General features: G+C 39.8%; 1 protein-coding gene across 17 annotated transcripts in view; it reads right to left on the bottom strand.

Moving 5' to 3' along the window:
* ROBO2 (roundabout guidance receptor 2) overlaps positions 1–23,366 on the bottom strand; it is an 815,523-nt gene that overhangs the window by 533,809 nt on the left and 258,348 nt on the right. The window lies entirely within an intron of this gene.

Consider the following 23,366-nt stretch of genomic DNA (forward strand, 5'->3'; position numbering starts at 1 on the left):
TGCTTCAGGTTAAGAACTTTGCTTCAGGATGAGAACAGAAATCGGGCTCCGGCGGCATGGCAGCAGCAGGAGGCCCCATTAGCTAAAGTGGTGCTTCAGGTTAAGAACAGTTTCAGGTTAAGTACAGACCTCCGGAACGAATTAAGTACTTAACCTGAGGTACCACTGTATTAATTTTCAAAGGCACATTCCAGGCAAAATTTCTGCTGCGAGTTTGTGGGTGCCAGACTAATTCCTGGATCCAGCAAGTGTTAAAAGCTAATCAAGACAGGAAAGCTTCCTGGACCCCTGGTTCCATCAAATGTGAAATATAAGCTCAGCTAGCTTCTTCATGACACTATCGCCTGGGGGATGGGTCGTTAAGGGAAACAAAGGAATGGAGCTCTGTGTGAAACAGCAAACAAGTGGGGACCCTCCCATAGCCCACCATTAGTGAGAAGGATAAAAGGTGGAGTTTAGAGCAGAGTTTGCAGGGATATGACCTAGAAGCAAAGCAGGAAGCTGGAGAGAAAGTCAGAGCACAATGTTTGATTTCTGTTAGCATGCAAGGTTCTGCCTACAGAAGAAACAAGACACTTCTGAAGGGTTAATGCTGTGAACCACTCCACTGTAGGCTAATGTTGCATATATGTATAAATATACCAGATACAATAAAGACACTACAATCTCCACTGTGCCTGAATTCCAAGACGAAACACAAACTATGAACAGCAGCATTTGTGTTTCTATATATTTTATGGATTTATATAAGGCAGGGGTGAGGAACGTTTTCCCCCTGGTGGGCCAACTCCTTATCTGCCCTACTTGGCACGGTCCAAATGTGACAAGTTGTCAGTGCTGCCCATCTGACAGTCACCTGAGATACAATGGTGACAGGTGATGAGCCTTTTTGAAGCCACAGGCTTACTCCAGGGTCGTGAAGCGGTTTGCATTGAAACCCCTGCTAAAATGTTGTTTTCTGCTCCATTTTAATGGGTTTCAAGGCAAACCCCTCTGGTACTGGAGCAAGGCAAATAGCCACTGCCTATCAGCTACTTCTCCATCTAGTTCACTATTCTGTTCCAGGGATGGGGAACCACTTTTTTTTTTGGTCAGAGGGCCAGATTCATAAATGGCCAACCCTCCTTGATCCATTTTGACAGGTGGGTAGGACTTCTGACCTGTCAATCACCCGGCATTATATGACATCAGGCAACATCATATGATGCCAGTTGTTTCCAAAGAGACAGATGCAAAGGATGGATAAAAAAGTGATGAATTCAAAGCATGGGAGTAAAAGAAGTGGGAATGCATTTAGAGCGCATTTCCTAGTCTTTCCTTGCAGCCATGGCTTGAACTTCCATACACAAGGTGAATGTAGTTTGCCCCAAATGGCCTAGCAGGCAAAATTCAGAGGTCTTGTGGACCTATTAGGGCTGTAGCCTGGAAGCTACCCACTATCACTCTATTCTGAGTCTTTCATGTCACATGCTACCCAGTTCTTTTAACCACAGGTGCTGTGCCCAAGACCGCAGCATCTGCATGCAAAGCAATGTTCCACCCCCAAGACAATAATATCGATCCATGTCCTCAGTGAATAGCAAAATGCTGCTACGTGACTCTATTATGTCCTTATGTTCATTTCATGATATCTGAAGGGCTAGAATCTTTCAAGGAAGAACAGATGGGAAACAGTGGATGTGACAGGCATGAACAAAAGAGGTGGCATAGTGGGCTGTGGCTGTTCTTCATGAATATTATCCATACTCCCAAATGGCAATGCTAGCAGTGGAAATCAAACCTCTGTAAAATTTGGCACTGATTGGCTGTTCCAGATATCATATTTCTGGGGAAATCAAACATTTCCAGCTATCATCGGGTAGCTGTAAATTATTAATAAACATGTTGATTCAATAAATTGAGGCAATAACTGCAATATAAGGCAATAATTCTATTGTGTATTTGAAAATAAGTGCAAGAAAGAAGCAAACTGACCACCCGCCTGATGAGGAAAATAAAAACCGAGCTGAATATTTTACATTACTGTAGGAACACAAAAGAGAAAGATTTTTTTAATATAGCAATTCTTTGGATCTCACAAGTGGTGTAGAGATGTTTGAAAAGGCAGTGAAGAATGGAGTAATTTCATTGACAACTTAAAGCAGGAAAATTGAGAAAACAGGATTTGGTCTTTTCAGCTTCTGTTCAAGAGGATTTCTTGAACTGACATGAAGGAGTTTTTTTCTCACTTAGGATCAGCGGGGAAAAGTGTAAAAACTACTTTCAAGTACATACAGCAGCTGCTTGAAGTGCTTCTGATTCTCTTAAGAAATGAGCTCTGAAGTTAATAGCTTAAAAGATATTGCCACTAGTGGCTGGTGCCCATTGGCCCTGATAGCACAGAAGACAGAGAGACCAGCAGCAGATGGAGCCAGAGCCACCCTGACTGGCTGTAAATAAGAAGGCAGGCAGGTGAAGGCATATGGAAAGTAGTGGGAGGTGGCCCACATTCCCTAAATGACTAGCCTCCATTGGATATCACTTTTATTGACAATAAAGGTTTGCATCTATAAAAAAAATTACATAAGAGAATGCTTGTCTATCAGGCAATTCTGAAGCATTAAAATAGCTGAAATGGCCATAGCTGTCAACTTTTCCCTTTTCTTGCGAGGAATCCTATTCAGAATAAGGGAATTTCCCTTTAAAAAAGGAAAATGTTGACAGCTATGGAAATGGCTTGGACTGCTATGACTATATTTTGAACGTGCCCAGTCAGTATCCGAGTGTAGTTGACTCTACCCTGCCTCTTATTTCATTTCTTTGCATGTTCATCCTGTCCAGGTCCTTCCAATGAGAATAATGAGTTTGGTAACAGGCTAGGCAAGAAAAAAATGTACAAAATCGTTTGAGGTAAGATGCTCTCTGCAAAAATGAAGAAGATCCCTGTTGGTTCAGATCAAGGGTCCATGTGAAGTGCAGTGTCCCTGTTTCCAACAGAGAGTTCCCAACAACTTCTCAAAAGTCCCAAAGGAGTACATGAAAGCTGCGTCCTCCCAAGCAACTGACGATCACTTAGATTGGATATTGAGAGAGGATTGCTTAAAAGCTAAAATATTTGAAAAAAGGTATGAAAAATATTAATTCAATTCAGACATTTCAGTCTAATAAAGTTTAATTATTCTGTTGAAATCAATGGTGCTCAATAGTACTTGAATTTGGTAGTTCTGTAGTTTATTGTGCTGTATTTCTGAGGTAGAATTTATATTAAATCAGAAGTTTATATCAAGCTTCAAACTACAAACATATGTTGTGAGATTGGTACTTTCAACATCGTGCAAGCATAAGACCATGGCTGTCTGAAGATTTATTTGTTACAACCATTTTGATGTATAGCAGTCAAATAAATGTGCTTGCTTGTAAAACTGTTCGTTTCTGGCTAAAATCCAAATTAGAGTAAATCTTCAGTTCTGACACTGAAGGGCTTCCTCATAAATTTATTTTACACAGATCGATGTAGGGGTTTCATCCTGGGAATGGCTGTACATTTGACCATATGGAAAAGATGAAACCTTTATTCAACATCTAAGCTTATATTTCAATTTTAGAAGTCACATGAAGCCTGATAACTCAATATGAAACTCATTTATCGAAACATACACCCCATTGTTACTTGAAAGCACAGAGATTTTGAGTGCAACTGAAAAGGTATACTGAGAAGTTTAAAATGAGGATTAACTAGTAATATCAACATATGTTGAAATGTGGGTCATTTTTGTAATACCCACATGTCCCGCTATCCAAACATTCATTTTACAAATATTCATTTACCCAAACATGAGGAATTAGTATCTAAATCTTGCTATGTACACCACAGATTCAGATATCCAAACAGCCAGATCTGTGTGTAACAAATAAGCAAACAAGCAGCCTTAAACAAGCCTTACAAAGATTTTGATCCTTTCTGGAAAGAATAATAAAACAAAGGGATTCTCTCCCCCACAAAAAAATTACTCAGTCCCTCCCCACAACCCCAGGGTGATAGAAAGAGTGCATGGCAGAAACACATTGCAAGTTAAGAAAGAAAAAAAGGAACTTAAATAATGATGTGGAACACACATTTCCCCAAATACAGAACATATGCATAAGAATTATTTATAGGGATACATTTCCTGCTCACAAGGAGCAGATGGTTCCAGAAGCACATCTGCTACCTTAGATAGAGCTTCTGAGCCAAACTTAGAACATAGTTCGTGCTTCTAAGTTTCAAATTAAGAGAAGCACCATGTACTTGTGAAGGTGAAGCTGGCTTTGATTGTTTTAGATCCGTGACTTCATTACACCTGGAGAAATGAGTATCTACTGCCACATCCCAGTGTGCCATGAACTTCTCTTCACCAACAATATTCAACAATATTCTATTTTCTAATTTGCCATGTGTGCTTACTTTTTTCTACCACCAACATATCCAAACCTTGAATTCAAATTTTAGAAACCTTGAATTTAAAATCAATCAATCAATCAATCAGTATCAAAAGCCATCATCGAAAGGATGGCAGGCTGTGAAACGTAAGAGTCATGTTATGTTGAGTGCCAGTATGAAAAGTAGAATAGAAAACTGGGGAAAGTGGATTGTCTGCTTGAGCCTTTAGAGCAGGGGTTGGCAAGGTTTACTTTGCCTGGGTCAGTTCACTCCCACAGAGAGCGCTCCGTGGGCTGGATCGCGTCTGCGCAGAAGCGGTGCCTGGTGTCTACGCAAATGAGATTTCTGGCACCGCAGAAGCGAGTCCCCGCTCTGCACTGCACCGGTTTAGCACAGTGCGCAGGGACTCACCGAGCGGGCGGCTTGGTTCGGGGGTGGCTCATGGACCATTTAAACAACCCCCATGGACCGCTTGTGGCCCATGGGCCATAGGTTGCCGAGCCCTGCTTTAGAGCAAGGATGGGAAACGTGTGGCTGTCCAGATGATGTTGGCCTACAACTCCCACCAGTTCCAGCCAGCCAGACCAATGGTCAGGAATGATGCAAGTTGTACAGTTCTTCTACTTTTAACATTTTCACATAATTATTTCTCATAAAAGGCCAGTGGTCATCTCCCAGCTTAGCTTATATCAACTTGTACTGTGGTTGGTAGAAAATGTGACATGTTCGAAATCCTAAATAAACTCCTTATCAGCAAACTCAGCGTTGCTGTTATGGTACTCTCTCTCTCTCTCTCTCTCTCTCTCTCTCTCTCTCTCTCTCTCTCTCTCTCACACACACACACACACACACACTCACACACACACACACACACACACACACAGAGAGAGCCCACACTATAACAAAAAGATACAATGCTTATTCAACTATATTTTCCTTTAGCTCAGTGTAAAGTAAAACTTTGAGATTATTTCAAACATTGTAGCATATGATGTACCAGCCATTAGTTAGAGAGGGTAGAACTAGTTAGGTCTCATACCCTAGAGATTTTTGAGAAAAATCACAGGTCACCAGCTATTTGGACTAGAAGTAAAAAAACCCTTTTGCCTATTCTCAATACAGTCGTACCTCAATACAGCCGTACACTTCAGGATAAGTATTTTTGGGTTGCGCTCCACGGTGACCTGGGAGTAACGGAATGCGTTACTTCCAGGTTTCGCCACTCGTGCATGCGCAGACAGTCAAAATGACATTATGTGCATGCGCGGAAGTGGCGAAACACGACCTGTGCACGCGCAGATGCGCAGTTGCGTCTTATGTTCTGTTCAGGATGCAAACGGGGCTCTGGAATGGATCCTGTTTGCATCCTGAGGTACCACTGTACTCTAGAACAGAATGAATTGGGGCAAGGATGTACCACCTTCCCAAAAAACTATATTTATTTCTCTCCATGCTAAATTTGTCCATTCATTTCATTCTTTAACTTAACTCACCCCAGGATAAGACATCCCCTTTTCCCAGGGACAACCCTCGGATTTACAAATCAGTCCCCATACAAAATCCATTTAAGTTGGAAAACGTCCCCGGATTCAGTGAAAAAAATCTGGTAACCTTACCCCAGGAGTTTACTGAGGCTGAATTGTTCTCATTTTACATAGGAGGAATGCATTTCTGTAAGGCAGTTTGGCTATTACCGTGGGCTTTTTGACAGAGTAAGTAGAAGAGCCCTGGTCACTTGACCCAGTCTTCTGCTGTCATAGTCAATAAATTGCGGTGCAGGGGGACACCTCATTCGACTGCCCAAGGTGCTAGTGATTTGTTTCGTTCTGTCAATCTCTGCTAAAGTAAGGGACTCTATATATATATATATCCTTTAGAGAATATTGTTGCTAAATTAGCCTTGAACAGTGCTATCAATGGTGCTCTACTCTGACCCTTCATTTCTTTCTATGACATTACTCAGTGCAGAGGTTACAAAAGAGACAGACAATGCAAGAGTCCTCTAAGCTGTGATATACAGTATGTGTCTAATAGGGAAAAGGGGTGATGATGCTGGAGGAGCAGGTTTTGACTTGCACTCTTCATTTTTAAATGAAATTTCAGACTGTTGGTTATTTATTACCTTTGCTTCTAGTGATTCATAATTTATCCACTCTCGCCTATAACATCTTTGAAGAATTCTGAACTATAATTGTGATTCCCCCACCCCCTGGATTGCTTGTGCTACACAGTCCTTGTTCTGCAGAATCCTCGTTCCTTGATATTTTAAAGTGGTGCCACCTACACTTTGGAACTCCCTGCCTAAAGACATTAGGCAGACACTTTCAGTGTACTATTTCTGGTGCCTGATTATTATTATTTTATTTAGGCAAGCCTATTCAGTCATGTAGAATGTTAGATGTATTTTATCTCTTTTTAGCCACTGTTGATTCTAATATTCTTTTGAATGTTTTTAAATACTATGTTTTTAACTTTTTTAAAAAAACAAGCAAAACACCCTCTTATTTTGACTTGCACTGGCCTTGTCTCAGCTAGCTTTGGCTAGGCTGGCTGAACCTTGGCTGAGCCAGCCTGAGGAAGTTACACCAGCGGATCTTTAGCTGAGCCAGGTTTGGGGACTTGGGACCATCTGAGAAGGGAATCAACTTGCTAAGCCAGAGATCCACTGTAACTTAACCTGTTCATTGCAGCAGATCTTGTCATAGGGTTTCCCATTTAATGTGTTTGTAAACATATTACATCTACATATAGAGAGAAAGAAAATATAAATAGTTCAGCATGCATGTTGGGGCAAATATGGATAAAGCATAAGGAAGCAAAAAGAATCACACTGTTGTATGATGCAGGTTGCTGGCAAAATTTAAAATTTGCAGTGTAACCCATAATTATACGCTAAAAATAAGCAACACTTTTCTTGTTCTGCATAGTTTAACCCTCTTCTAATTTACTTTTCACTCTATTAAGTACATGATCAAGGTGTCTCCCCTGCCAGGTAAGTCTATTAAGTACATTTTTCCTCAATCTTCCTACTGTAGTTTAACAAGTGAACATCTGAGATGACATAAAATTGGAGTTTTGATTTGTGTATTGCTATTGCGACAATGTGAACTGTGTAATCTGGTCCCATGAAGCAACATGCTTAGGGGAGAAGTTCGCCAGGCAGTTTAATGTAGGTGTAAAATTTTGTAGGTTTGTTTTTGCCCTGAAGGATTTAATAGCTCCTGAGAACCATTACGATGCATCACATGAACGGGTACTGAGGGACTCCTAAATCTGTGTATAATTTGGCTGCTACATATGCATGATAAATTGACATCTTTAAACTTCTTGTTAATTTTATACTGGCCTACGATTTACTATGCACTTCTTCATCACACCTCTTGGGTATGCCTTTCTGTCTTGGACACAAAGGCATGCATTATTTTAGACTAAAAACACCCAAGAAATTAGAACAATTTGGGAGGCCAGCATATGATGGCTTTAATGACAATAGTAAAGAATGTGCTTGCAATAAAGAAGCCAGGATTTGGCACTGATCCACATGTGTGGGATTCAATGAGCTCTCTTGCATGCCGTTAGGCAATAGGAATAATTATTAGTAACCATTGTACCACTGCAGCTCAGGAAAATGGCAAGGTTTCTACAAAGAAACACCATGTTTAGAAAATTAGACTTTCATAATTAAATGACACGTCATAATTGATGTTCAGTGAACCATATCATGTGATTCTCTTAAAAACACACACTCACCTATTGACATAGTAATTATATGATCTGAACTGTAGGGGCCTGATCCATCTCCTGCCCACAAAAGTGAACCTGCAACATTGGACTCTTCATTAATGATAAAATGTTTGCAAATTACTTGAGGTAAAATGATAAAACATTTTAATGATAAAATGTTTGCAAATTACTTATTCATACCTGGGGTATGAGTAAGAGAAGAATGTCTACAAACTGGCGGAGGAAGGGGGTGCAGGGGGTGTGGTCCGCCCTGGGTGTCATCTCTGAGGGGGGTGACATCGCAGCCCCGCCCCATGGACGGCTAGCCCCACCCCGGGTGCCCAGCATGTGCGCCGCTCCAGGTGCCGGAGCAGCTAGCTCTGCCTCTGTGTCTACATGACAGGATTGTTAGGTCTTGAGTTCTGTGTAGGGAACTAAGCTCAGGGGCAGTGGTGGACTTGGGTATTATGGCACCCTGTGTGAGGCCAAAGGATGGCATCCCCCCAGCCCTCTCAGTGCCTTCTCAAAGGTGCATAAGGAGCCTTCCAGCTTTCCAAAAGAGGCGTGAGAGCTCTGGCATGGTCCCAGATCCCTCCCACCTTCTTCCCAAAGCTGGGAAAGTATTAACCACATGCCCAGTGCCTCGCTAACCAGGCTTTGAGATGGCCCCCCTCGGCTCAGTGCCCAGTGCATGTGCATGTCTCACACAGACCTAAATTTGGCCAAAGGCACTCCTGCTCAAGGAAGTGGGTGGCATAGCTACTACCAGTCAGCATAAACACTACTGAGCTAGATGGACCAATGCTTTTATGCACCAATTTTATCCCATAAACCGCTCAGAATATTTATAAAAACTAAAGTTCTGGTAACAATGATAGCATAAGGAGAAGAAAGGCCCAGATCAAAAACTGGACACTAATCTCAAGTACGAAAATTTTAGCTAATCAACCTTCAAAACTCTTGCTACAGTTTAAAGAGATTTTAAATATCGCCCTAATTTTGAAAACTACATAACAGATCTCCTTTCTAGAAAGTTAAATAAGGTTTTAATCTTTCTTTGCTTTGCATGTTTGTTACTTACGTATTGCAGCATTTCCACTATCAAACTCACACCCCATTGTGTCAGATAGACATGGAAATCCTGTGAAGTGTTTCAGCACCTTGGCATTGTGCCCACGTGTATGCAAATAGCTTATGCACATGTGTATGTTTGCCCAGAAAAAGGCTATTTCCCCTCTCCCTGTTTGCTTGCACAACTATTTATGCATTGAAGCACTGGCCTTGAAATAGCATCAGACTATTTCTAGTTTACCTTCATTTCTTGGACAATTAAAACAGACTGTACTTTGATCACAATATGATATCTCTATCAACTTGTTGCTCTCCCAGAACCACTTGTGGCATCCCCCCCCCCCCAATTCAGTAGAACAAAAGACAGGGCAGTTCTTAAAAGTGATGCACATAGAGATTTTCTGCACATACTATTTTTAGAATTCATTGCATATCTAACATCTCCTTTGGCATTAAAGGATCATAATAAAATTGTTGTTGTTATATAAAAAAATTGCATACTGCCCTTCATCCAAAGATCTCAGGTTCACAGAATAAAATACAGAATAAAACTGCAAAGTACATAATAAAACAAAGCAAACCAATAAGCCCCCCCTTCCATGAACATATTTAAAAGGACATAGACTAATAATCAGCCAAAGACCTTGTTGATTTCACATTATTATTATTATTATTATTATTATTATTATTATTATTATTATCGTTTTCACATTATTATTATTATTATTATTATTATTATTATTCATTACTGGAATATTTCATGCAAGGATATATCTATTCATATCATCAGGATGAATGCATCTTTTTTGCATTACCTGAAAGGAATCAATATATTTTATAATACATATGCGTACAATCTCACTATGGTTAAACACAGTTACAGTCTACTGATTTCACTGAGAGTTAAGGAGCTGGATCTAACCCAGGTAATTAAAAGGGCATATTCTGAAAAATAATGTTCCAACTGGTTATATATGGTGAACTGATGTATACAAGCATGCGCGCACACACAGCTTTGAATTCTGGCATCATTCTCTTGGGTGTGTTTTGGACACAGATTTTCTCATAGTGCATCCATTTTGAGTAACAGAATTAGGTCAGCGCATGAAAAGCTGACATATGATACTAAAGTCTTTCATGTTGTTTTCTAGGAGGAAGTAAACTTGAATCCATTAATAAAATAATTTGGGTTCTAATTAGCCATTTTCATCAGCAATGCATTAGTTAATCAAAAGCTAATCAGTAGACCATACTGATTCTAAACAGAAAAGGTATCATATAATAAACAGATGCCATGTTGAATGTGTTCTCCAAAAACATCCCTTCTCCTCAAGTCCCAGTCAAAGACTCATAAAGATGAGTACAACTGGTTTCTTATAAACTGTAATTCCCCTTTCAATTGTCCCACCTTGTTTTTAGATTTTGAGGAAAGCATTTTCCTAGCATTTCTTCAGGGAGGCACAAATAAGGCAGAGCATTTAGTGAAGGTGAACTTTTTAGCAAATACCTAAGGAAATTGCACAGAAATTGCACAGAAATTGCACAGAAATCAGAAGGATTTCTGTAAATTTTGTGTAGTCCAGGACACTAATCATAGACTAGAATCATCAATGTGCTTACCTTGAAAATGAGTTATGCCTATTGCTGTTCTACCTGATGACTCCTTGATGATGCAAGAAATGTGGGATATAATTGTACTAAATAAAAACCAATACAATTTATTAAGGGTAATAGCTTAGGGCTAAGGCACCTGCTTTGTATGCTGAAGGTTCTAGGTTTGATTTCTGGAATCTCCAAATAGGGCAGGGAATATCTCCTGCCTGAAACCCTGGAGAGCCATTGCCAATCAGTGTTGACAGTACTAAGCTAGATGGACCATTGTTCTGACTTAGTGTAAGGCGGCTTCCTATGTTCTGTGATCCTAAAGGTAATGTTTGCTCCAAGTAGAATTGCTCAAAATTAAATTTTTCACCTATGAAGTAGTCAATAAGATTTTGTAATTGCTCAGTTCCAATATGAATTTGCCCAGAAGAGACAAGCTACTCTCAAAAGCTTTGTAATAATAATAACAATGATTAATAATAATAATACCCCACCCATCTGGCTGGGTTTCTCCAGCCACTCTAGGCAGCTTATAGCATATATCGAAACATCAAACATTAAAAACTTCCCAATACAGGGCTGCTTTCAGATGTCTTCTAAAAGTTATGTAGTTTTTTTTATCTCTTGGACATCTGAAGGGATGGTGTTCCACAAATGTTATAGGTTAACGTAATGAATAAAATGAGATTGCATTGTTGGTTCTCATTGCTGTGATTCTCTGACATACTGACTGGTAGTCTGCATAAAACAGGCAACCGAAGTTAGGTCATGAGTTTTGTAAATTTTCTTGTGCCACATATTTAACAGACTCTCTGCCAGGTGTTATAAATTTTTTAAGGAATTTCTGTTTGCATTGTGCATGTACACCTCACTGTAGGAAAAATGGGAGAGAAATAGAATGAGGCTTAGTTGTCATATTCAAAGCGGGACAGTTGGCTGGTATGCTAGACGCCTGTAAGCATTTTCAAAGCAGGTCCATTCTTTCAATTATAAAAGATGCACAAACATCCTGAATTCCTAAACTATAGAGAAGCCCTGCTGCCTTCCCTGACTAACTTTCTACCTCCAGGGCTCACTTGAGATGGCTAAAAATTACTGAGGCCTTGCATTTCAAAAAGCTATTTTTAAGACTGAAAACTGAATTATTTAGGGTGTACAGTGGTACCCCAGGTTAAGAACTTAATTTGTTCTGGAGGTCTGTTTTTAACCTGAAACTGTTCTTAACCTGAAGCACCACTTTAGCTAATGGGGCCTCCTGCTGCTGCCGCCCCGCTGGAGCATGATTTCTGTTCTCATCCTGAAGCAAAGTTCTTAACCCGAGGTAATATTTCTGGGTTAGCGGAGTCTGTAACCTGAAGTGTATGTAACCTGAAGAACCACTGTGTTGCTGGTGTGATAATTTACAATTTTCCATTCTCTCTCAGTAATATTTGTCTAAGTTTAAGAATCACCTCTCTGTTTTCTTTCTTAGCTAGCTTAGAAATCTTACACTTTGTGTTACCTGGTTACATGGAATTTTATTATCCACTTTCCAGCTTCTAGAACACTTTGCTAAAATTGCTTTCCAATTTTGATCTGCTAGGGTTGTAGAGATAAATGTTGTCCAAATGTTTTCTTTTTTAAAAAAATATTTATTAAGGTTTTTTGAATACAAAAATGCAAAAATAATAAACAATAAGACATGTATCATAACATATTTTCAAAGCTTCTTTGGACTCCCTCACGTCCCCCACTCCCACTTGCATCGTTATAAAACTTTTCCCAGCAATTTATCAACTTGTTTACATTCTTAAGTCTCATTCATTTAATTTAGTCTAATAATTCTCCAAAAAATTTATATTTTCCTCAATCTCATTTATCATCCAAATTACATCTAGTTTAATGGCGCTCAATTGTTTATGATCTGGCATCCTTCTTAACATCCAATTAAATTACAGTGTTTTTGTAAATAAATCCTAAATTTCTTCCAGTCTTCTTCAACCCTCTCCTCTCCCAGGTCTCGGATTCTGCCGGTCATCTCAGCCAATTCCATATAGTCTATCAGTTGCATCTGCCATTCTTCCAGTGTGAGTAGATCTTGGGTTTTCCAGTGCTTAGCGATGAGTATCCTTGCTGCCGTTGTTGCATACAGGAAAAAAGTTCTGTCCTTCTTTGTCACCCTCTGGCCGACAATACCCAGGAGGAAGGCCTCTGGTTTCTTGGGGAAAGTATACTTAAATACCTTTTTCAGTTCATTATAAATCATTTCCCAGAAAACCTTCACTCTAGGGCAAGTCCACCAGAGGTGAAAGAATGTTCCTTCGGCTTCTTTACACTTCCAACATTTATTATCAGACACATGGTATATTTTCTTGATTACAGATGTGTTTGGGAACCCCTATTGTTAATTTATCTCTTTCAGCTTAATTGCTGGCCTTTTGCTAATCAATTAGCAGATCATAAAACAATCTTTCCTACCATCCAGTCTCCAGAGCTGCAACATCAGACTGCAAGTAATTAAGAGAGAGGCTTAATAATTCTTACACCAGCTCATCATGAAATGACATTATGTTAGGCACTTCAGAATACAGACCAGAAATGTAAAAACCAGGCAGCAATATCTTTTAAAGAAAAAGGTTTTATTCAATTTGGTTTTGTCAGACAAAAGTAAAAAAGGGGTGCATTCAGGAAGAAATGAGAGAATGCCCCCGAACACCAGAGGCATACAGTTTTTATCCCCTTAGGCAAAGCAAAAGTTCAGCCCCTTGACCCACCCCTTAAACATTCCCCTTTATGCATATTCATTAAAGCTCTACCAATTAGAAAATTGGTGGTGGCCTTTTGGTTCCAAACTGCTTTCTCCATTAGGTGGCACTGATGGCTTAAAATCTATCTGACCTATTTACTAGTTCCAGTAAATACCATTTGACCCCCACCTGTGTTTGTGGTTTTAGCAGTTGCTAGGCTTAAGTCTGCTTTTAGAACTTTGTGGTGAGCTAGACATCCTGCTTCTTGCTCTCTCCTTGGTGTTTACCAGAATTTTGGTCAGCAGCTAGCTACAGGTGCGAAGTGTTCTGACCACACTTGCTGCATTTGCAAAGAATGCTTTTGCAAACAGAAGAGAGATAGCTTTTAGCCTTTTTAGCTTGCTCCTTATAAAATGGCCTCAGTCTGGCTCTCTAGTATTACCAAGGTGGGGACTTCTGGTCTTCACTCCTTCAATTATGCTTGTATTGCAGTGATATTACAATGGTGCTACAACTAGATATGCCAGCACAAATGTTTAGAATCAAGCTTCTTCTGTTATTTAGCTGAAATACTGAATTCCTGATAAATTATAACCTGAAAGACAATAGCTTTGCATTGACACCAAGATTGAAAGGAGGACAACGGTGATCACTGTTTGCTTGAGCAGCAAAGCAGTAAAACTGGAATCCTTTACTGAAGTCTTTGAACCATCCCTTGATCTTTTCAGGTAATTAATGAGGTTAACATTCCAATTTAATGTACTTTCTCTTAAAATGTGTACCGTGGGACCTTGGTTTACAAACTTAATCCATCACAGAAGTCTGTTCTTAAACTGAGGCACGCTTTCCCTAATGAGGCCTCCCGCCACCGGTGCCCTTCCACCATTCGGATTCCGTTCTTAGACCGAGGTAAAGTTTGCAAACTGGGACGTTACTTCCGGTATTGCGGAGTTCGTAAACCGAATAGTTCGTAAACAGGGTTGTTCTTAAACCAAGGTATATTAATTCATTTTCTTTATAAAAACAGTTGTGATCAAAAATGAAATTGCCAGGTGCATTCCTGCACCTAATAAACATTATCTAGTGCAGATCTTGTCTCCTATCATGCAGTTGTGTAACCAACAGATTTTCGTTACACAAATCTTGTGCTGTTTTGGACTACAAGTCCCATTAGTGCTATCCAGCATGGTCAATGGTCAGAGATGATGGGAGCTGTGGTCCAAAGCATATGGAGGGCACCAGGTTGAGGAAGGATATGTAAGTGTACTCTAAAATTTACAGCACCACGGTATAAGGGGTATCTCTACATTCAGAAGATCAATTAATTAGTGTTTTTTTGCCAATTTTCTCAAAATTGTCATTTTTCACAATTTTGCCAAAAAGCTCAACAACTTTGCCTGCCCACCCCCCAAAAAACCAACAAAACTCAACAACATTTGGCCCAGATTTTCACTGTTTGAAATATGGCAACCCTATTTCAAGAAGAACATTAAAAAATAATAATAGAATCCTTATTTCAATATGAAGATTGATATTCTAACTTCCAAAAATGTATTTTCTTGCTAATCCTTTCACACACTGCACGGCAGGAATATTTTCATGTAAACTTAACACTTTAACAGACATACATAATTATCTTGAATTATTCTTTCTTTCTTTGAACTCTGCAACCTTACCTAACAAGAAAGACCTAGAACATCAGTATCAGAATAATCAGTGCCTTTTGAAGTAAAGAAATCTGCTTAAAATAGACTTTATTTTTTTTGGAACATCATTATTTTAATTACTTAATAAGGAAGCAGAGTAGGGGGTAAATAAAACTCATCAGCAGGTATCCTTATCAGTGAGCTAAACTTAAATGTGTTTAATCATCTGAAGGTCTATCATAGACCAAAATGATTGCAATATTTCATTAAAGAGAAAAGGAAATTGTGTATCCCCGTCCTAGATATTTATATTTAGTTGGTTAATTTCAGGGATGTTGAAGCTGGGAAACATTGCCACAAGAACTAATTCTTTTTTTTTTTCTTTTTACCAGGCATCTTTATTGAATGTTTAAAAGTACATAATTATATGCGCACTAAACATCATGAGATGTAAATAAAAAAGAGAAAGAGAAAAAGAAAAAGAAACAGCACCCACGTAGAAGGGAAAGTAAAGGGGGTAAGTGGGGGGGGGGGAGAACCCAAAACTGCATACTCTACAAAGTGGTTATTGTAATTCAGATCAATGTATTACAAATATAATGGAATTTGTCCATGGCAAGTCTGTGTTTATATGCAAGTTGTTCATATGTTTGTGTAAGTCTTCAATCCAATTGTAGAAAGCAGCGACATTTTTATTTTTCCAATTCATCAGTACAGTGGTACCTTGGGTTACAAACACTTCGGGTTACAAACTCTGCTAACCCGGAAGTAGTACCTTGAGTTACAAACTTTGCCCCAGGATGAGAACGGAAATCGTGTGGCGGCAGCGGGAGGCCCCATTAGCTAAAGTGGTACCTCAGGTTAAGAATTGTTTCAGGTTAAGAACGGACCTCTGGAATGAATTAAGTTCGTAACCCAAGGTACCACAGTCTTTTTGCTGTGGTAAGTAGAGACATCACCTTGCCAACAAAGGTCCGTATAGCAAAAGCTATGGTTTTCCCAGTAGTGATGTATGGAAGTGAGAGCTGGACCATAAAGAAGGCTGATCGCTGAAGAATTGATGCTTTTGAATTATGGTGCTGGAGGAGACTCTTGAGAGTCCCATGGACTGCAAGAAGATCAAACCTATCCATTCTTAAGGAAATCAGCCCTGAGTGCTCACTGGAAGGACAGATTGTGAAGCTGAGGCTCCAATACTTTGGCCACCTCATGAGAAGAGAAGACTCCCTGGAAAAGACCCTGATGTTGGGAAAGATGGAGGGCACAAGGAGAAGGTTTAACATTAATATACCCAGTTTCATCCACCTCTTCCAGATGACCATTTCTTTCCTGATTTTTAAAGATGGGTTTCCCCAGAAAATCATTTTGATGTGGAAGAAAAGGTCAGATTTAATTTTTTTTGTACACGTGGTGCCATATCGTTTGAACCAATGTTATTGTTTCAATAGCATTTCAAGTATTAATGTATTTAGACCCAAGTGCCGCCCATCTTTCTAAAGGTGCTACATAGGAATATTCCAGAGTAGCCCAATTTGGACACTTGTCTTCAGTTGTGGGTCTCCAGAATTGTGTAACTGACAGTAAATATGTTTGGTGATATAATTCTAAGTCTGGGATCCCAAATCTTCCTTCCTTTTTCAGTATTTGCATTTTTTGCACATATATTCTTGAAACTGGAGTCCCAAGGCATTTTCTAAACAAAGATTTAATTTTGTGAAAGTATTTGTTCGGTATGTGAATTGGAATTCCTCTTAAGATATAAACTAGTCTAGGTATTATGTTCATTTTAAGAGCATTGATTTCCCCCCACAGGGTCAGGTTCAATGACTCCCATCGGTCGATATCCATTGATACCTCATTATATATTTTTTGATGTTTAATGATGCTAATTTAGATAAGTCTGGTGGTATTAATATGCCTAGATATTTAATGTATTGGTATTGTTTAAATGGTTGAACCAAAAAGTTATTTCCTATTAACATCAACTCTGATTTGGACCAGTTTATAGTATATCCAGAGATATTGACACAAACAACTATATTTGCATTAATATTGGAACAGTACTGTGAGGTTTCGTGATAAACAGAAAAATATCATCTGCAAACATTACCAATTGGATTCAAGTGAGTTATAAATTATACCAAAGATTTCCTTATGCTAATTTGCAGACAAAATCTATCATGCAGATAGAACTAGAAATGGAACTCTGGTAGTAATCTTTATGGAGATAGAAGTGTTTTAAGCCTTCTTGAGAAAAATTATTAAAATGATTGCTTTAAAATAGAGCTTATCACATCTATTTAAAATTTAACTTGACCTATGGCATCAGTTTCTGTTTCAATTTCTTTGAGATCTGAGTTATGATGACTAGAAAGTATGAATTATAAGACATTCAATTACATCTTCAACTAGGAATTCAGAGTTTTTAATTATTTTTTACTGTTTATCTTGCCAGTAGTAAAACAATTACTTTACACACTATATGAAAACAACCACTAATGTCTTCATCAAGTTTAATGATATTCTCTACAGTCAATATCATCAAAATTCCAGTAATTGATTAAAAAGAATATCTGTGTTGGATTACAGCTTTTCATTTCCCAGACTGAGAGTTCTCAAACTTTCTATCTCCAGGGCTCACTTGAAATGGCTAAAAATTACTGAGGCCTAGTTGGCATTCATATGTCCTGGGAGAAAATGGAGAAGTGCACCTTTGGAGGGGAAGTGAAACTGTTTGAAGGTTGTAGAGCCTTCAGTTGCTGATACGGGAGACATGTTTCGTTGCAGCTGGGGCAGATCTGGTTGCACTGCTGCACCATTGTGTTTCTTCTCTCTGTGCTCCTCCCACCAGTTATTCCTCCTCTGGTCACTGCTATAGAATACATGACCTGTCTGTCTCCAGGCACTGCAGTTGTCTGCAAGGGATTTCCACAGGGCTGATGTTGCTAGCCTTCATGTCATGTTTGCAGATGCAGAATTGGTCTGTGAATGGTGCCTGGTGCCTGAAACCAACTTCCTGTAGAACACATCCTTGGGTATTCTGCCATCTGTGGACAGGACTAAGCCAGCTAGTCACAAAATAGAAGTGAAGGGGCAGAGTCAGTCACAAAATGGTGACCAGTGGAGGCAGGGTTCGGCATAATTAGATGATATCTAATCCATCTTTGGAAATTACTGAATTCTTTTTTCTTGTGCAAGGAGTGCCATAGCTTCGCTTTCCTCAAGCTAAGAGCAGACATTTTCCCTGAAGATATTGTGACTCAGCCACCCAACCACCCTATTTTAGGCAGAATTTGCTCCATGTGCAGGAGGATTTTTTTTTTTTTGACCAATTTCCTGTAATTTAATGTTGTTCCTTTCAAACCCTATATATACTGTATATCCTCTCCCTGCCCCTCCGCTTGCAACCGGAAGGGAAAGAAGCCGGAATGACTCCACCTGCAGCTGGTCAGCCTTAAATGACATGGAGAATGCACAAATGAGAACCAGCTGGCTTCAGCCTTCTTAAACAGGGCTTTTGTCCAGTCAGATGTTGGAAGCAATGCCTGTGCTTCCTGATCCTACCTTCCTGCTCTCCATTTGGATTCTTGGTTTTGTGATCCCTGGATTGTTTGACTACATGAATTGCTGTTTGTCCAACCCTTGGAATGGACTGGACCTCACATGTGGATTCGTCTTTGAGGCAAGCATATTTCAGAGACCCTTATCTCCTGTGTCCGTTTGGCCTCACATATTACCCAGCTCTGCACTCTGTTGCGATGGGGCTACAGCACCCCAGATTCCCCACGTGGCAACGGTGGCGGCCCTGTCTAGAGAACAATGACTAACGTTGGAGGAGGAGAAGGCAGACTCCTGCTCTAGCTTCCTCCATGCCTCCTCTCCACATCCTGACTGGCTGCATTCATCACCACCAGCCTGCTTTAAGGAGAGAACATGCACTCTAAGCCTCCAGAAAACCTGCCCTGCAAGGGCAACTTGGAGACTCTGGCCTTACAGTGGTTTGGGCTGGATTACCCTTGAGAGCCCTTCCAACTCTGTACTTCTATAAGTCTCTGATTCTCTTACTGAAAGACACACTAGGGGAGTTGGAGAGGAAAAAATACAAGGCTTTTGCTTTCAGCCTTGCTAATCTAAAAACAAAGCAAAGAAAATTGAGTATTTTATTATTATTCTTTCAAAGTCAAGTCTATTAATTCTCACTAGTAATTCTCCCCAGATAAATCTCTCCTAAGGCTCATGAACCAAGGAAACTGTTTTGTAAACAGTAAACGTGTTTCCTTGCCAGCCCAGCTCTCCCAGGTCTAATTAAAACATCTGTAGTACAAATGTAGAGGGAAGCAGAGCTAAACATTCATTTTCAAAGGCAATCAGACAGCATGCCTTTGTCTGCACTACATCCTGCAAGTAAAGATGTCTCCTTATCTTGGGCTGATTGGGATCTGCACAGAACACATTGCCACCAGCCATTAACTTCTCAAGACTCTGCAGCTTAATTGGGAGTTGCCTGTGTAGCCTTGACCCTAGTAAAATGGCATTCTCAGTCATTAAAGGCTCAGTTTTGCTTTGTTTTATAACCTAGAGGCACTCACTCATTAAGACTTATCTTTGTCTGCATTTTGTGTGTGGAGTGAATCCTAACATTTAGTCTTAAGACTTATACAGTTACTACATACCTGACCCTCTTTGTCTCTGCAAAGTCATTAATTACCAATTAAAAGAAAAAGTCAAGCATGTGCTTCATGCTAACAAAGCACCCTGTCTGCACCACAGGGCATCTTTATCAAGTGACTTCTTGTGGGAACAGGCCACTTTCTTCACTTACAAGCAACAGAAGTGTAAAGGTCAGGCTATTTGTTATATTTCTGCTGCATCATCTGAAGAATGTCAAAAATCTCTTTGTCCCATATACACATCAAAATGAAGGAGCAAATTCATTTCAATCGGATGGTAAGGAAATGATCCTTGTAAAGTTGGAAGGAACCCCGAGGGTCATCTATTCCAACCCTCTGCAATGCAGGGATCTCCACTAAAGAAGCCATGATAGATGGCCCCCCAACTTCTGCTTAAAAACCTCCAAGGAAGGAGAATCCACCACCTTCAGGGGATTCCGTTCCATTGTCGAACAGGTCTTACTGTCAGAAAGTTTTTCCTGGTGTTTAGTCAGAATCTCCTTTCTTGGAACTTAACTCCATTGGCTTGGGTCCTATCCACCCATGCAGGAGAAGCAGGCTTGCTTCATCTTCCATGTGACCGCCCTTTCAAGTATTTATCCTGCTTGATGACTGGTTTGCTACTGTACTCTGGTACCATTAGATCTGTTTCTTCTGTTTGACTTGGGGAGATCGCCAGTCAGCCTGGAACTGACTTGTATGTACAGTAGTACCTCGGGTAAGTACTTAATTCGTTCTGGAGGTCTGTTCTTAACCTGAAACTGTTCTTAACCTGAAGCATCACTTTAGCCAATGGGGCCTCCTGCTGCCGCCGCGCCACTGGAGCACGATTTTTGTTCTCATCCTGAAGCAATGTTCTTAACCTGAAGCACTATTTCTGGGTTAGCGGAGTCTGTAACCTGAAGCGTATGTAATCTGAAGCGTATGTAACCTGAGGTACCACTGTACTGCACATAACTCCCAAACTCTCAGGAAGGACCCAACAGGGCTAAGGAGAACTATCTCTGAGTGCGAGTAATTATATGCTCATAAGACCACTAAAAAGCAGCTGTGGTTTTTGGTCAGCCCATATGGGTTTGAACCCCAGTACCACTGTCTGAGGCAGTTATGTGCATACTGGCACCAGGCTATAGAGTCAATATGGATCAGCTTTTGACACCCAGTCATGACCAATTTATTTCGGTTTAGAGCTCCTGTCGAAGTTTAGACTCCCCTTTGTATACATGGTAAAAGGTAAAAGTACCCCTGCCTGTACGGGCCAGTCGTGTCCAACTCTAGGGTTGTGCGCTCATCTCGCTTAAGAGGCCGGGGGCCAGCGCTGTCCGGAGACACTTCCGGGTCACGTGGCCAGCGTGACGACGCTGCTCTGGCGAGCCAGCACCAGCGCAGCACACGGAAACGCTGTTTACCTTCCCGCTAGAAAGCGGTACCTATTTATCTACTTGCACTTAAGGGTGCTTTCGAACTGCTAGGTGGGCAGGAGCTGGGACCGAACGACGGGAGCTCACCCTGCCGCGGGGATTCGAACCGCCGACCATGTGATCGGCAAATCCTAGGCGCTGAGGTTTTACCCACTGCGCCACCCGCGTCCCTTTGTATACATGGAGAAAGAACTAAAAAATTTGATTGCCAAGAGTTTGCAGATCAGCAGAGTCATGCTTTATGGTACACATTGGAATCTAATTCCTCTTCTATCACAGAGTTTATACTACATTAAGCAAATCTACAAATTTCACTCTCTAGATATTCAAGTAAATCAGTGTATTCAGTGGCTAAATAATTAAAACAATTAAGTAGTGCATAAACAATTCTCTCCATAAAACTGGTTGGCAAACATTATGTTCTTTAATATCTTCCTCAAAAAGTTAGTTATTATTATTTTTATTTGCAACAGATTATAACTTATGTACATAATTTTTAAAGACTTCATTTATTTTACATAATAGGTATAGTGTCTTATATGAAGAACGTATATTTCAAATCACTGACAAATGGAAGGTTTACAGTTAAGCATATATTTGAGTCTTGTGTGCATTGCTCTGTTTAATTAATGTTATGTTTCTATGCCAAAAGTGCCATTACTTTCCATTAAAAGACCTGACAGATTGTGTCTGAACTACAAAACAGAAGACAATCATAATCCATCTTTCCAGATTAAGGGATTTATTGTAAGGATAGGAGTAAAGGTGTTCTAGTTAGTGTGTCAATATGGATGCTTTACCATGAATAAAAAGTCCCATTTTGAACAGGAAACGTTTTACTATGCTTGTTAAATGTAAACAGCTCATTCCAATCAGTAAGTAGGCTGTTTAAATACATTGACTCAATCTCTGAAAAGTGTTTTAGAAACAGATTTACATGTTGGAATGTCACAATTATTCTCGTAGTTTTATTCTGTTTAGAACATTGTCCCTTATAGCTTGGAGAAGTTGATTTTAAAATGCGCCGTGCCATTATTTATTAAACATTTAAAATATTAAACATTTTAAATTTTTCATTAATGAAATAATGATCAATTGATTATCAGAATATGCGATGAGGCTATTAATGCAAAAACGGTGAGGAATGGAGCTGTATTTAGAAACCAATGGTTTCTCTCAGTGTCACCCTAAAACTATTTTTATGGATACTTCCTAACATGGTTTGGTCCCTGCAGTACTCCAGTGTTCCCATAGTTTATCATAATAATATAGGCATTAAAGCAGATGTGCGGAATCTGTGGGCTTCCAAGTATTGTTGGATTCCACTCTCATCAGTCCCAGCCAACAGGGAAGAAGGGAGTTGTAGCTCAGCCACATCTACAGGGCCACATATTCCTCACCCCTGCACTAAAGGATATGTATTACTACTTATCAGTGATTTTCCAAGCTGTTCTTTTTCGTGTTTATATCTGCTGTGACTCACAAAACTATTCCGTTGTACTTTAGCCAGACATCAAGCAAATAATCCAAGTCCTTCAAAGAAACTTGGTTTGTACATAAGAACAGAAGAAGGGTCTGTTGGATCAGGCCAGTGGCTGCTCCAGTCAGGTATCCTGTTCTCACAATCGCCAGACAGATGTTTTCGGAAAGCCTGCAAATACGACCTGAACACAACAGCACTCTCCCCTACTGTGGTTACCAGAAACATATTCAGAAGCATATTACCCGTGACAGTGGAGGCAAAACTTAGGCAACAAGGTTAGTAGCCTGGTTAGAGCCAATTCTGACCAATTCAAAAATAAAAGACTAAGAACAGTGTAAATCTATGCCTTCCTCGGTATCATATTATAGATACCAGGATACGCATAGGATATGCAAAAGGGATTTTCAGACTAATCAAGTCATATAGTTATTTTGCTGATGAGGAAGGTTTAGCTAATATAAGCAGGTATTTTAAAAGAATAATAAACCCTGGTGAGTTGTTTCCTTCAAACACTGTCGAGGGTTGCAGGCTGGCCCAGACTCCTAATGTTTTCATAAAAGCAGGTTGGTATTGCCTTTCAGCATTATCATGACAATCCTTTGCAGTTTTCTTCTAAGCGAATCTT

This window comes from Podarcis cretensis (assembly GCF_951804945.1).
Source record: "Podarcis cretensis genome assembly, chromosome: 4".
In the NCBI taxonomy this organism is placed as follows: Eukaryota; Metazoa; Chordata; class Lepidosauria; order Squamata; family Lacertidae; genus Podarcis; species Podarcis cretensis.